Source organism: Amblyomma maculatum, chromosome 2 (genome assembly GCF_055883805.1).
Source record: "Amblyomma maculatum isolate TAMU_Amacu chromosome 2, ASM5588380v1, whole genome shotgun sequence".
Classification (NCBI taxonomy): Eukaryota; Metazoa; Arthropoda; class Arachnida; order Ixodida; family Ixodidae; genus Amblyomma; species Amblyomma maculatum.
In genome coordinates this window covers 24,429,446-24,441,696 of record NC_139345.1, presented here as the reverse complement: position 1 = coordinate 24,441,696, position 12,251 = coordinate 24,429,446, and positions in this window count along the sequence as shown.

The following is a 12,251-nucleotide window of genomic DNA, read 5'->3' as shown; positions in this document are numbered from 1 at the left end:
CGTGAAGAGGCGTAGCTACGGTCTCCTCATAAAAAAATCAGCCTGTCATGACATTTGAATTCACGGTACTCCTATGCCACTGGCAGGAGCTGCCAACTCGGGTCGCTCTCTTTATATGGGAGGGTGATACCAGAATCAGCCTGCCAGAACCGTTTGCATTCTCGCTACCCTATAGGCACGTCCATACGGCTTGGTTGAAGCGTCACTTTATATGTGCGCTGGTAGCTTACGCTCTCGCGGCATGCCCTTAAAGAATGAGCTAAAGTGTCCCCAATAATATAACACCTTACACTGATAGGGCGTGATAGAAAAACAATGTAGCAGACAAAAAAAAAAAAAAACTCTTCCGTTGTTGCTTTCGCAATTCAACTAGGGTTAACCAGAGCTAAACTACAACTAATTTTCAAATAAGAATCTGTAAAAGAATTAATATCTGTAATGTGCAAACTAATGTTGACTTTTACGTCAGTAGAACCTAATACCCCCCATATACTTCTTCGCCACGGTTTCCCATCTAGTGCAGCATACAGTCCAAGATGAGGTTAAACGCACAAATGGAAGTATGCGCACTGCGGTATAATGGATCGTGACAAGCCAATTTGTAAAAACAAAAATACATTTTGCTTTAAAAAAGGCAATTGGTATCGTTGAACGTGCGTACTATACGATACATATTGTGTACGTCGCATCGAAAACACCGTGAGGGAGAGCAGGGAAGCGATACGATAAAACGAACACATTAGCAAAACGTCACTGAAACGTCGAACACTTACAGCGAGTAATTTCCATCCTATAACTAAAATTGTGCGTCTCGCTTCTGTATTGTTTTTAATGACTATGTCATTTTCAACAAGAGATCAAGAGAAATTTGAAGCACACCATATCAGTCTTCTGTGGCTAAAGAGAAACATGTGGCCAGTACGTAGATGCAATTGCTGCTCACAGACGCTAAGTATGTCTCACCACTTTTGCACATGCAGTTCCGCGTCAGAACATAGTCATCCCAGTACCGTGCGTCGTCTCCTTGCGACGACAATCGCAGGCGCCAAAATGTGAATCAACTGTAACGGTAGCCCAAGGACTTGGAAGTAACGTGATGACAGACCAAGGATCCCGAAGTAATCATTTTTATTCGTATCTCTTATTACATGCCACTAGTTTGCTCTAACCGAGACACAACTGCGTTGTGTGTTCTAAAATGAGCGACTATGAATAGAGCCCGCACAAGTGGAGCGTAGTGGCGCAGTGACAATGGTGCAGCTGCTCTTGGTCCCACGTACGGTTGTGTGGACTCTTTGCACGACTGTGGGCATACCAGCGTACACTTCATTTGAAAGCAAACTGCTTATTAGAACGGAAGCTCTACTAACCGGGCTGCAACTCAAGAGTTTGCAGAGTGTCGGCGAATTACCTTCAGGGCCTCACAAGGTCCAATAGGACTTAGTAGTTTTAATGGTGATTTAAATAGTACGCGCGTAGTGCTTTCACCCTAAAAAAATAAATAAATAAAACGTCATCGGCACGGAGCGGATTCGAATCCTGGTGGTCGGGTTCAGTAGCCGTGCGTTTTAACCATAGAGCCACTGTGGCTTCTTTTTTTTTTTTTTTTTTCGTTATTGCATGGGAAAACTTCCGTAAAAGAAATAAAAACTTCACTTACTCAAACTTGTTGTACCGGGCAGCTTAATACGAGCCCGCCATATCCAGAAATCGGCACTGCACCACCATTAAAACATCAAAATTCAAGGAGGCACGCACAAGCGTCTTTATGTATACAGCAACCAGTTTGGAGGTTCTTCGCGTGCAGCATATATACTTTTCACCAAAGCACACTGCTCACAAAACAAGGATTGGACGATCTTGGTGTCTCGGTATGTTTGTCCGTCATACGGCTTTTCCAAGGACTGAATAGTCCCATCACCACAAATAGATCACACGGCACAACAGAATTTTTGTCAACAGGAAAAAATCTAATAGTGTATGATGTAATTTCGATGTCCTTCTTAAGAGTTCGTTGTAGTATATGTCCCAAAAGAACATAGCATCTCGACACAGAATAAAACAATGATCAATTATCTCGGGCACGCTACACAGCCGGTAAATTCACCGTCCAGGGCACAAACATCTCCTTATAATGAAGAAATGTCTTGGTAGGCAGCGTCACTGTGTGTAGTTTGAAAAAGAACGTTTTTGCAGCTGCCTGAATGCACATTTGCCTAACACGCTTTAGAACAGTGGTGTCCAAAAACCCCAGATAAGGCTGCCGATACAACGGTGTAGGGAACAAAGACTCAGCGAGAACCTGGGTCATCTGCTTTCTCGAGAGGCTAAACAGGTAGTCTATAGAGAAATGCACAGTGAGAAAATTGAAAGTGTCAGCGACCTGCTTAAGGAATCCCCATAAAGGCCCCTCACGAGTCTGCCCAGTCAGTGCGAATAAGTAAGGCAAATGAAGGCTAAGACGTCTAATGAGCACAGCTACAAGAAGCGGGTGGTTTGCCGATTTGAAAAAGAAAAAAATGGGAAACAAGTTGATGCAAAAACAGATTAACAAGGCCCACTCCACCAGACTCTAAGGGAAGGAACAAGTTGTCACGCCGCATGGGCTCCCATTGAGAGCGCCACACAAATGTTGCAATATTCTGTGTATTACTTGTACCCTCCTTCTCGCACAATGCAGGACTTGGAGGACATACGCAAGCTTTGCAAACAAAAATATACTACAGACCTGTGCCCTAGCAAACACTGAGTGGGCATTGTTCATCCTACCCATCCAAGCATGTGTTTGTCGCCGTATAGGTAGAATTTGTGAATGCCAGTAGGCTGCACTGTTGCGAACGTGGTGCAGCGGAACCCCTAGGCACTGAAGAGGGCTACAGTCCCAGCATATGCCACCAAACTGGCTTGGCCTAGTGCCCCAATGACCCAACCAAAAGCTCTTGGATTTATCCAAACTAAGAACCGCGCCTGATACTTTGCAGAACTGTTTAGTCAAGTGCAAAGCCTCAAGTACACTCGTTTTGTCGGAACAAAAAAAGGCGACATCATCAGCGAAGGGTAAAGTATTAACTTCACATTGAGCCACAGAGAAACCACGGATATCTACGCTGTTAATTATACTGAGACAGAGGGGTTACATATATACGGCAAACAACAATGGAGACAGTGGACATCCTTGACGAACAGATGATTACAGTGATATTGGTTTCGTTAGCTCCTTATTAAGAATTAGCCTTGTATAGAAGTTCTTATAGAACAGCCTTGTGCCTTTGAGCAAAGCGTCACCAATATTTGTATACTCCAAGACCGCGAACAAGAAATCGTGGCGAACTTTATCAAACGCCTTCGCCAGGTCAGTTTGAATCAGAGCTACTTGATCCGTCTCATCTGATACTGTCTCCAATACTGAACCCGCAATATGGATATGTGTTTGAATTATGCGGCCTCTGATACCCATACCTGATGCAAACCTATTAAGTCCGAACCTATTAATTTCGTAATGAACATTGCAAAGGGAAACTGAATGATATCCGTCAACTGTTTACAACCGATTAGTATTTTTGCCTTTGGGAATTAATATTGTGTGCCCGGAATAGAAAGTGGGCGGCAGGAAACTAACATCAAAAGATGCGCGGAAAACTTCCATCAAAAGAAGCGCTAGGCAAGGCGAAAGTGTTTTATAGAATTCGCTAGTAATAACATCTGGGCCAGGAGATTTCTGGCTCTGAAGGCCAGAAATGGCTAATTTAATTTCGTCCAATGTGGTGGGTCCCTCCACTACAGCACACTTCTAATCTATCAAGAGGAATAAACCGCCGCCATTTTCTTTTAGATCAATTCGCGCCTAAAACAAAGAGGAGGCAGCCCGCGGCTAAAACCCCTTGATACTTTGAAAGTTACGCCAACGATTGAACTTTGCCGCCGCCGCGCTACCTCCTCGCCTCCTCCTCGCCCCTTCGCTGAAGGCCGGCTCTCCGCCCGATTTCCTGAGCGACGATTGGTCTCCCTGTCGTTGCCCTTGGAAACCGACGCGCGTCCGGCGTTTTCCTTGTGTTTTCTTTTTCCTTCGCGCCATTTTTCTCCTAGTCTCGGCGAGCGATTACTGCGCGCTGTGCTTTTATTGCAGCGTGCAAACTCTATGCCGTGCTGTTGTGCGTACAACTGCAGCAAGCTGCCTGAAGATGGTTATGCGGTATTCATGATATCTCAAGGCAAGCGTGACGGCTTGCGCACGAGTCAATGGATTCACAAGATTAGTGGAAAGACGTTTATTCCTAGAAAGAACAGAGTTGTTTGCGACGTCGGGTGCCTTTCTCACTCCCCGTAATAACGCGTCACCTGACGCTGCGTTTTTTATTCCTGCTTGCTCCTCAATATTTTTGCGGCGGCAGCATGTTCATTGTATAAAAATAAGGTCGTCCTCTGCAGCATGCTGAATATTCTGCGAGGCTCCAAGGCGCCATCATTTAACACGCTTCGACTTCTGTACAGTCCGAAACAGGGCGCTATAATCTGCTTTTTGCTGTCAGAGATAACTGGAAAATTACAGTCTCTCGATTGCATTTGTCGCGATTATGCTAGGATCCCCGGCCTCCTTCACTAAAAATCAAAATTCGGGCTTGTAGAGGAGCTAGCCTTTCCAGCTTGTACTTGTAGTGCGCGTCGGTTACTCAGGAGCAACGAATGCTGGCCCTGAAAAACTCTTTGGCAAGTAAACCCGAGGTATTGTGGGTAATCTGCACTAGTTAGGTCGTACGGCATTTTTTTTTTTCAATTCTTGAATGTGTCTTGCCATGCTTCGACACACGCGTGGGTTAAAAAATATGCGTTCGTTTTATCAGGGATACGGCCAATGTGCAGGAGGTGTTCATATGATCACACACGCTTCACTTTGACCATGACTACTAGGCGTTGGCAGGTTACCTTCGCTTTGAAAGCTGGAGCTCTAAAACCGCGATTCCGTGTATTCATTTACTGCGAGAAAAGTTATCCCATCGATGTCAAATCAGCCGGAATCATTGCATCAATTTTCTGTATTTACGAAACTTAAACAATCAATAATGATTATAGTTATGATGTAAAAATGGGGGAACATTTTGCGAGCAACAATTCTTAACACTGTAACATATTACTCCTTTCAATTGTATGCAAGAAGAATTTTTTTTTCACCTAGCCTGAGTGATTAACTCATCGCTCTATGTTCTAGCTACATTTCACTGAAGACCAGTTTGAGCCGCCAATATTACACGAACTTGAAAAAAAAAACAGGCCAAACGCAGTTCCATCAATTTTTTCTCACCGACCTGTCCTGAAGTAAAGGAAGCCTCCTCGACAGAGACATGAACCTCGCGCTGATAGTAGTCAGTTATTTGTGTAGCTTGCTCTTTTCCCACCTCCATTTATGAGAAAACAAGAAAGTATAAGAATTAAAAGTCAATGTATAGTTATCTCGACAGATATGAGATAATAGAGATATGACTGACAACGTAAGTCAATGAAAATTGAAGTATATCAATGGATCATGGGACGGCATCAGATTAAATAGGGATGGTTGTGAATAGTGATAGGTAATGATGGTGACTGTTATGGATAATAATAGTAAATGATAGTTATAGGCCCGGATAGTGAGGTGATAGTGTTCGTTGCGGATAGTGACAGTTACGATAGGTCTCTGGCATTAGTAGATATAGTGATAGATAGGATAGCGATAGTTAATGAATTGGCAGTTATATGCTTTCTCATTTCCGCACGTTGAAGACCTGTGTGCAGCTTGTAATTTTTTTATTTGATTGTTGCGTTCAATGAAATCAAGCTCTTTTACATAGCGCATGAGACCACAGCATGCTTGCCCCAGAACTTAATGTGTCGGCAATAGGGCCCACCACTTCTCCCAGTGTACCCTGCTGTCTTTTAACCACACGCGAAGTCAGTGAGGGGCCGCGTACTCATAAAATTATTTAATTCCTCCATCAACATCATATAAAGACTGCCGTGGCAAACCTGTTCCTTACCTCGAAGCAGCAAGGAACAGCTCAAAATTTGGTTTTATACAAAATTAACTAATTAACGCAGAGTATCGCTAACTAGCGCAGTGCCATTACACTTGGCCTAAGCTTTCCAACGGTATACGGTTCGATGTTGAAGCTAAAATTTAGATTTGAATTGCAATTTACTAAATATCAATTAATTTGGCCCAGTAATTGATCGAAATACATGTACAATAATCCAATCTCATGGTTGATCACGTGGCATATACTATGCTTAGAGAGATAGCTTGACAGTAGCGAAATAGACTATGTCCTGCTTTGACCTTCTCTGATCTTGAAGTTCAAAGCACCAGCCTGGATAGTTTTCCGAAGTTTTACCGCGGTGACAGATTTCACGCTCTAAAAAAACAAACACAAAGTCAGAGGCAGTACTAGTTAAGTGCACAAAGTAGAACCTTATCATGAGACTTAAAAAGTGTCTGTAGCACAGAACTCGCCTGAAAGCTTTGTTTATCAGTATTCCCCATTCAAACAGTCCTTAGAAGAAACCAATCAATTCATGAACTTTACTTTCGGCATTCTCAATGCTTTTTCGCAATTTTTCAAAAATTTTGTGCACTCATGGAGCGCAGACCTGGCCCAAAAGCTCGCGCTTCACTCACTGCTGCGGCCGGCCGGCGGGCGTCAAGGAGAAAAAGCGTGTCGTGCGCAGCGCTCGCCGCCGCCGCGCGAGGAGAATCGAGGAGGAAAGCGCGGCGCGGAGGAGAGTGTCGCTACTTTCAAATTATCAAGGGACTTTACCCGCGGCGGTGATACAGCGACACTTGGCGGTTAGCCGCGGTGAAGACGGTTGCGGTTACCTACCATGTTCTACTCATTTGACTCTAAACGTTCTAAACAACATGTGTACGTTTTTGTGTTTATAGACGCAATCTCGAAGATGCATGTAATCACGACGACCTGCGTATATGCAACTTCCTTGATTTAACATAAACAAGACAACTCATATCGCACCCCGCCAAAGTGGCGAAAAGCAAGACGCTCATGTGATGTGCGATGTCAGTGCTCGTTAAAGATCACCAGGTGGTCTAAATTTCCGGAGCCCTGCACTACGGTGTCTCTCATAGCCTGAGTCGCTTTGGGACCAACTCGCCTTGAGTAGTGTACAGAAAAGATAAAATCATGCACCGGCAGCGACAAGGGAGAGAGAGATGAACTTTTATTTAGATCAGGCGAGAAATATTCGCCCTAGGTGGGCAGCCTCTTCAATCCAAAAAAGCAGCATGGACAAAGGACACTCGATAAAAAAAAATTAAATAAAAAAAGGCCGGCGCTCCTTTGAAATCAAGCGGACAAATGTTGCTTCTTTTGCTGCGCAGTGTGCCACCAGCTCGTTATACTATACTGGTTTGCGCGCAATACGCACGGTCAGACCCGCCATTCTTTCCATACGATGAGTTAGAAAAGCTCACTTCATTACAGTAAACGGTATTGCAAATTTTCAGTGCATATATTGAGGCTTTCTTCTTTTTTTTTTTCATTTCGCGCTAAATGTCGGTAATGAATTTGATACATATATGCGCACCAGGTTACTTTTGAAAACATATGCATATCTTTATTTTTAATATATTGAGAAGTAGGTTGACGCCGTCTGTGCAGGTTCGTTGTACAGCAAGGTGGGCGTTATATATATATATATATATATATATATATATATATATATATATATATATATATATATATATATATATATATATATATATATATGTGTGTGTGTGTCTTGTTTTTCTTTTTTCGTTTTTTTTTTTTTGAACAATGACCGGTCACAGTGAGGCGTGCCTCTAGGTCACGTCACTGATGTGGTTAATAATTACGTAAGGTCCATCATAGTGAGCCAACAGTTTCTGATGAAGGCCACGCCTTCGTAGCAGTCGCCAAATCCAGACAACATCACCCGGAGAGTAGGTAACATGCCGACGGCGCTTATCGCAGCGTTCCTTGAAGCGCTCTTGCGAAGCAATGGTCCGCAGGCGCGCCAGTCGCCGAGCTTCTGCGAGGCAAAAGGTCTCAGCGATGTAGGGTTCGTCGCTTATGGAAAACGACAGTATGATGTCCAGAAAAAAAGAAAGGGTTATAACCAGTAGTCTCGTGAGTCGCTGTATTAAAAGCATAAGTGACAAAAGGCAGAATGGTGTCCCAGTTCTTGTGATCCGCAGCCAAGTACATTGAAATCATTTGTTAACGTCCTGCTTATGCGCTCTGTCGAGCCGTTCGTTTCCGGGTGATAAAGGGTAGAGTGGCGAAATACGCTGCACGTAGACCCAAGAGCTCCTCTACAACATCCGCTGTGAACTGACGGCCCCAGTCACTTATTAGAACTCGCGGTGGTCCATGGCGTAAGATCACTGAGCGGAGCAGAAACATAGAGACTTGATGGGCTGTAGCTGATGGGATAGCCGTCGTTCTTATTATCTCTTGTTCTTATTCTCTTGTTTTTAATCTTGTTATTAACGATCTTGTTATCGTGCCCCTCTCGTGCTGCCGAGCCTACGGCGCACTTGGTACATTGCTTATGAGTGTGTTTATATCCTGCACAAGTTACTGCTATTGGCCGGTGACATTGAAAGTAATCCTGACCCTCCTATTGATTGTGATGAACTGGTTGACGCACTGAAGCAGTTGCAAAGCGGGCAGTCAGAGATTCTTGGCCAAATGAAATATATTCAGTCCACTCTGGCCGACTACGAAAAAAAGTTTCGTTGACTTAAAAACAAGACTAGACAAGATTGAACAGGACTGTGCTCCTTTGGCTAAAATGAAGTCTCAAATTAAAGGAATCCAATCCACCACACAAGATTGCGTGGCAGAAGTGTCAGCTCTTATTGTCCTTGTTGACGTCACAGAAAACAGGCTGCATCGCAACAATCTTATGGGTTACGCGATGCCCATAATGAATCGTCGAGCGAATCTGAAAACCTAATAGTCAACATTTGTAAGGAAAACTTAGGAATAGACATACAACCGCGAGATATAGACCGTGCACATAGGCTGGGTACCTTTGCGGTAAATAAGACGCGTTCAATTATTGCCAGATTCACCTACTTTAAAGACAAAGGCCAGATCCTATCCGATCCAGAAAGGTTAAAGACATCGGCTATGCTATTTGCTGAGAACTTTTATCCTGATATTCGAGCAGCTCGCAAGCATTGAATTGAAATTGGAAAGGCTCGTGATCTAAAACTCAAACTCCGCTTTGACAAACTGGTCTTTGGCAAGAAAACATATGTATTTGATGGCCATCCTGGCACAGTCATTGAACGCACATCCTATAGCAATCATTACTGCCTCCTACAAAAATTACTTCATCGATCAGTTCTTGTCTATCTTTTCTTTATACTAATATACGCAGCGTTATTCCAAAGAACGACTCTTTGTTTGTTTCTTCGAGTTCTAGCAATATCATCCTTTTAAGTGAAACATGGCTCAATTCATCTTTTGTCGATTTAAAGATCCTTCCAAAGTAACGATAACTCCCGCGGAGGTGGTGTAATAATTGCCACGAATCGTCTTCTGCACTGTACACTAGTGAACTTATCTCCATTAGAAATGATTTGGTTATGCTGTAACAACCGCACACCCTCATTAGAGTCCGTTATCGCCCACCGAATGCTGACGCATCCTTTGTATCTCATTTTCATCACGCTTTGAACACCCTTGCGAAGACATATCCAAATAATCCAGTCCTACTTTTCGGTGATTTCGATCTGTCCTCAATCGACTGGTATGACATTGCTTCCACGTTATCGAAAAATAACTTTGCTTCCCAATTTACCAACACGTACCTCATTTTTGGATTAACACAACTTGTCACTCCGCCAACGCGCACCACTGATCACTCTTCTAACATTCTTGACCTTATATTAACGTCCGTCCCGCCGGGGTGGTGCGTTTGACATTGCTTCCACGTTATCGGGAAAAAAAAAAACAAAAAAACTTTGCTTCCCAATTTACCAACACGTACATCATTTTTTTTTTTTTATTAACACAACTTGTCACTCAGCCAACGCGCACCACTGATCACTCTTCTAACATTCTTGACCTTATATTAACGTCCGCCCCGCCGGGGTGGTGCGTTTGACATTGCTTCCACGTTATCGGAAAAAAAAAAAACACTTTGCTTCCCAATTTACCAACACGTACATCATTTTTTTTTTTTATTAACACAACTTGTCACTCAGCCAACGCGCACCACTGCTCACTCTTCTAACATTCTTGACCTTATATTAACGTCCGCCCCGCCGGGGTGGTGCAGTGGTAAGACGCCCGACTACTGTCCGGAGTTCCCGGGCTCGAACCCGACCTCAGCGGCTGCGTTTCGATGGAGACGAAACGAAGAGACGTCCGTGTGTTGTGCGATGTCAGCGCACGTTAAAGATCCCCAGGTGGTCAAAATTACTCCGTAGCCCTCCACTACGGCTCCCCTTTATCTCTTTCCTCCTTCACTCCCACCTTTCTCCCTTCCCTTACGGCAAGTTCAGGTGTCCAAAGAGAAAGTGTGACAGATACTGCGTCTTTCCCTTCCTGTGAACCAATTATTATTATTATATTAACGTCCCACCCTGAAGGCTTTGCCGCAGTTACACACCTGCTAGGCCTGCTAGACAAGCACTACTGTCGATTGCACAGCTCACCGTGCAGAAAGAGCCACCGGGGTGGGGGTGAAGGTTGGGATAGATATGAGGGACCGGTGTCCACTTCTTCCTCGAGGTAGGGTCGTCCTGAGGTCGGCTCCGCGAAGTAATGGCCTGGTCCTTCTTCTTCCTTGAAGTAAGAAAGAAAAGTTCGCCAGAGCCGGGTTGCGTCTGATAGCCCGATGTGCGATGGGGGATCGACCCATGCCTGCAGGGTTGCAGGTCGAAGCCCGCCCAGGGACTTGAGTGCTCTCTCCCGTACTGCGTCAAAAGTAGGGCAGCTACACAGGAGATGTTCGGCCGTGCCTCTGGCCGGGCATGTCGGGCACTGAGGAGAAGGTATACCTGCGGGTTTATGAGGTGCAGCTTCGCGGGTGACAGAAGCTGACCAGTCTGGGCTCGGCGAAGGAGTACCGGAGTACTGCCTCCACTCTCCGGAATGAGCTATCTGGGCGGCGATATAGTTGCTCAGGGTTGGCCAAGCGCATACCCTCACCCCCACCCTTAACCGCTCCCCCACCCCTACATCCATGAAGCAACTTAGTTCTGCCGCAAGGTAAACGCCTACCGTAAGCAGAAATAAAGACGTAATAAAAAAAAAAAAGAACTACCGGAGGCCATTTATGTTCTACCGGCTGTCTTTCGGGCCACGGCGCTAAACACGACAAGAGACTGTGCGCACACTGCTTTCTCGTCGTGGTTTCTTAGCGGCCGGATGCACGCCAAGCGTGCACAATTGGCCGGCGCCTACCCTGCTTCTTCGGCTTCCGGTTGTTACAGCACCGTTCCATGCACAACCGAAAGAAAGGGCGCCTAGTTATCAGCTGCGCTGTAAGAACACTGCGAAAGACACCCTTACCTTTTCGCAATAAGGCTTCCATTTCTGAGTAAGGCCCTTTTGACGCGTGTTGCGAAGACGAAATCACTGCGCCCGCAATCGACTGCGCGCGGCGAGGACATCACGTGTTTTGCAGCGGAACAATGATTGCTTTCTATGGGGCGACGAGGACGATGAGTAAGCCTGCTGCTTCAGCCTCTGCTGGCGCCGATGAGGGACGTATTAGCGTACGATGGGTCCGTGGCCAAGCTCGGCGCCGCAGTCGGCGACTAAATGTGCAACCGCCAGCCGCTTCGACATTTTGCGCAGAAACGATGAGCTGATGTCCGCGTTCTCGCTGATTAACGCGATACGAGTGAGCTTACACACCCTCGCTAGTCTCGAATAACCGCATCTAACAACCTTTTTTTTTTTTCTGCCTGTTATTATTTCATCCTTTCTTTCTTTCTGTTCATCGTACGCTGACATTTTCTAAATCGAATGATGAAAGATTCTGCAGTTCATGCCAGGCCACTTTGTAATCTATCCACGCATTGTGAGCTGCCATTTAGTACGAACTTTTCCACCCAAGTTAATCCAACTCCAGAACATGTCAAATAAGAGCCATTCAGTTTAATCCAGACACCACATATATGAATCAAAGCGGCAGTGTATTTAATATCTTGGCAACAGAAAATTCGATTCGAGGACACTTATAGCTTTTTCTTGTGCTATAATTCACATCCCCAGCAATCC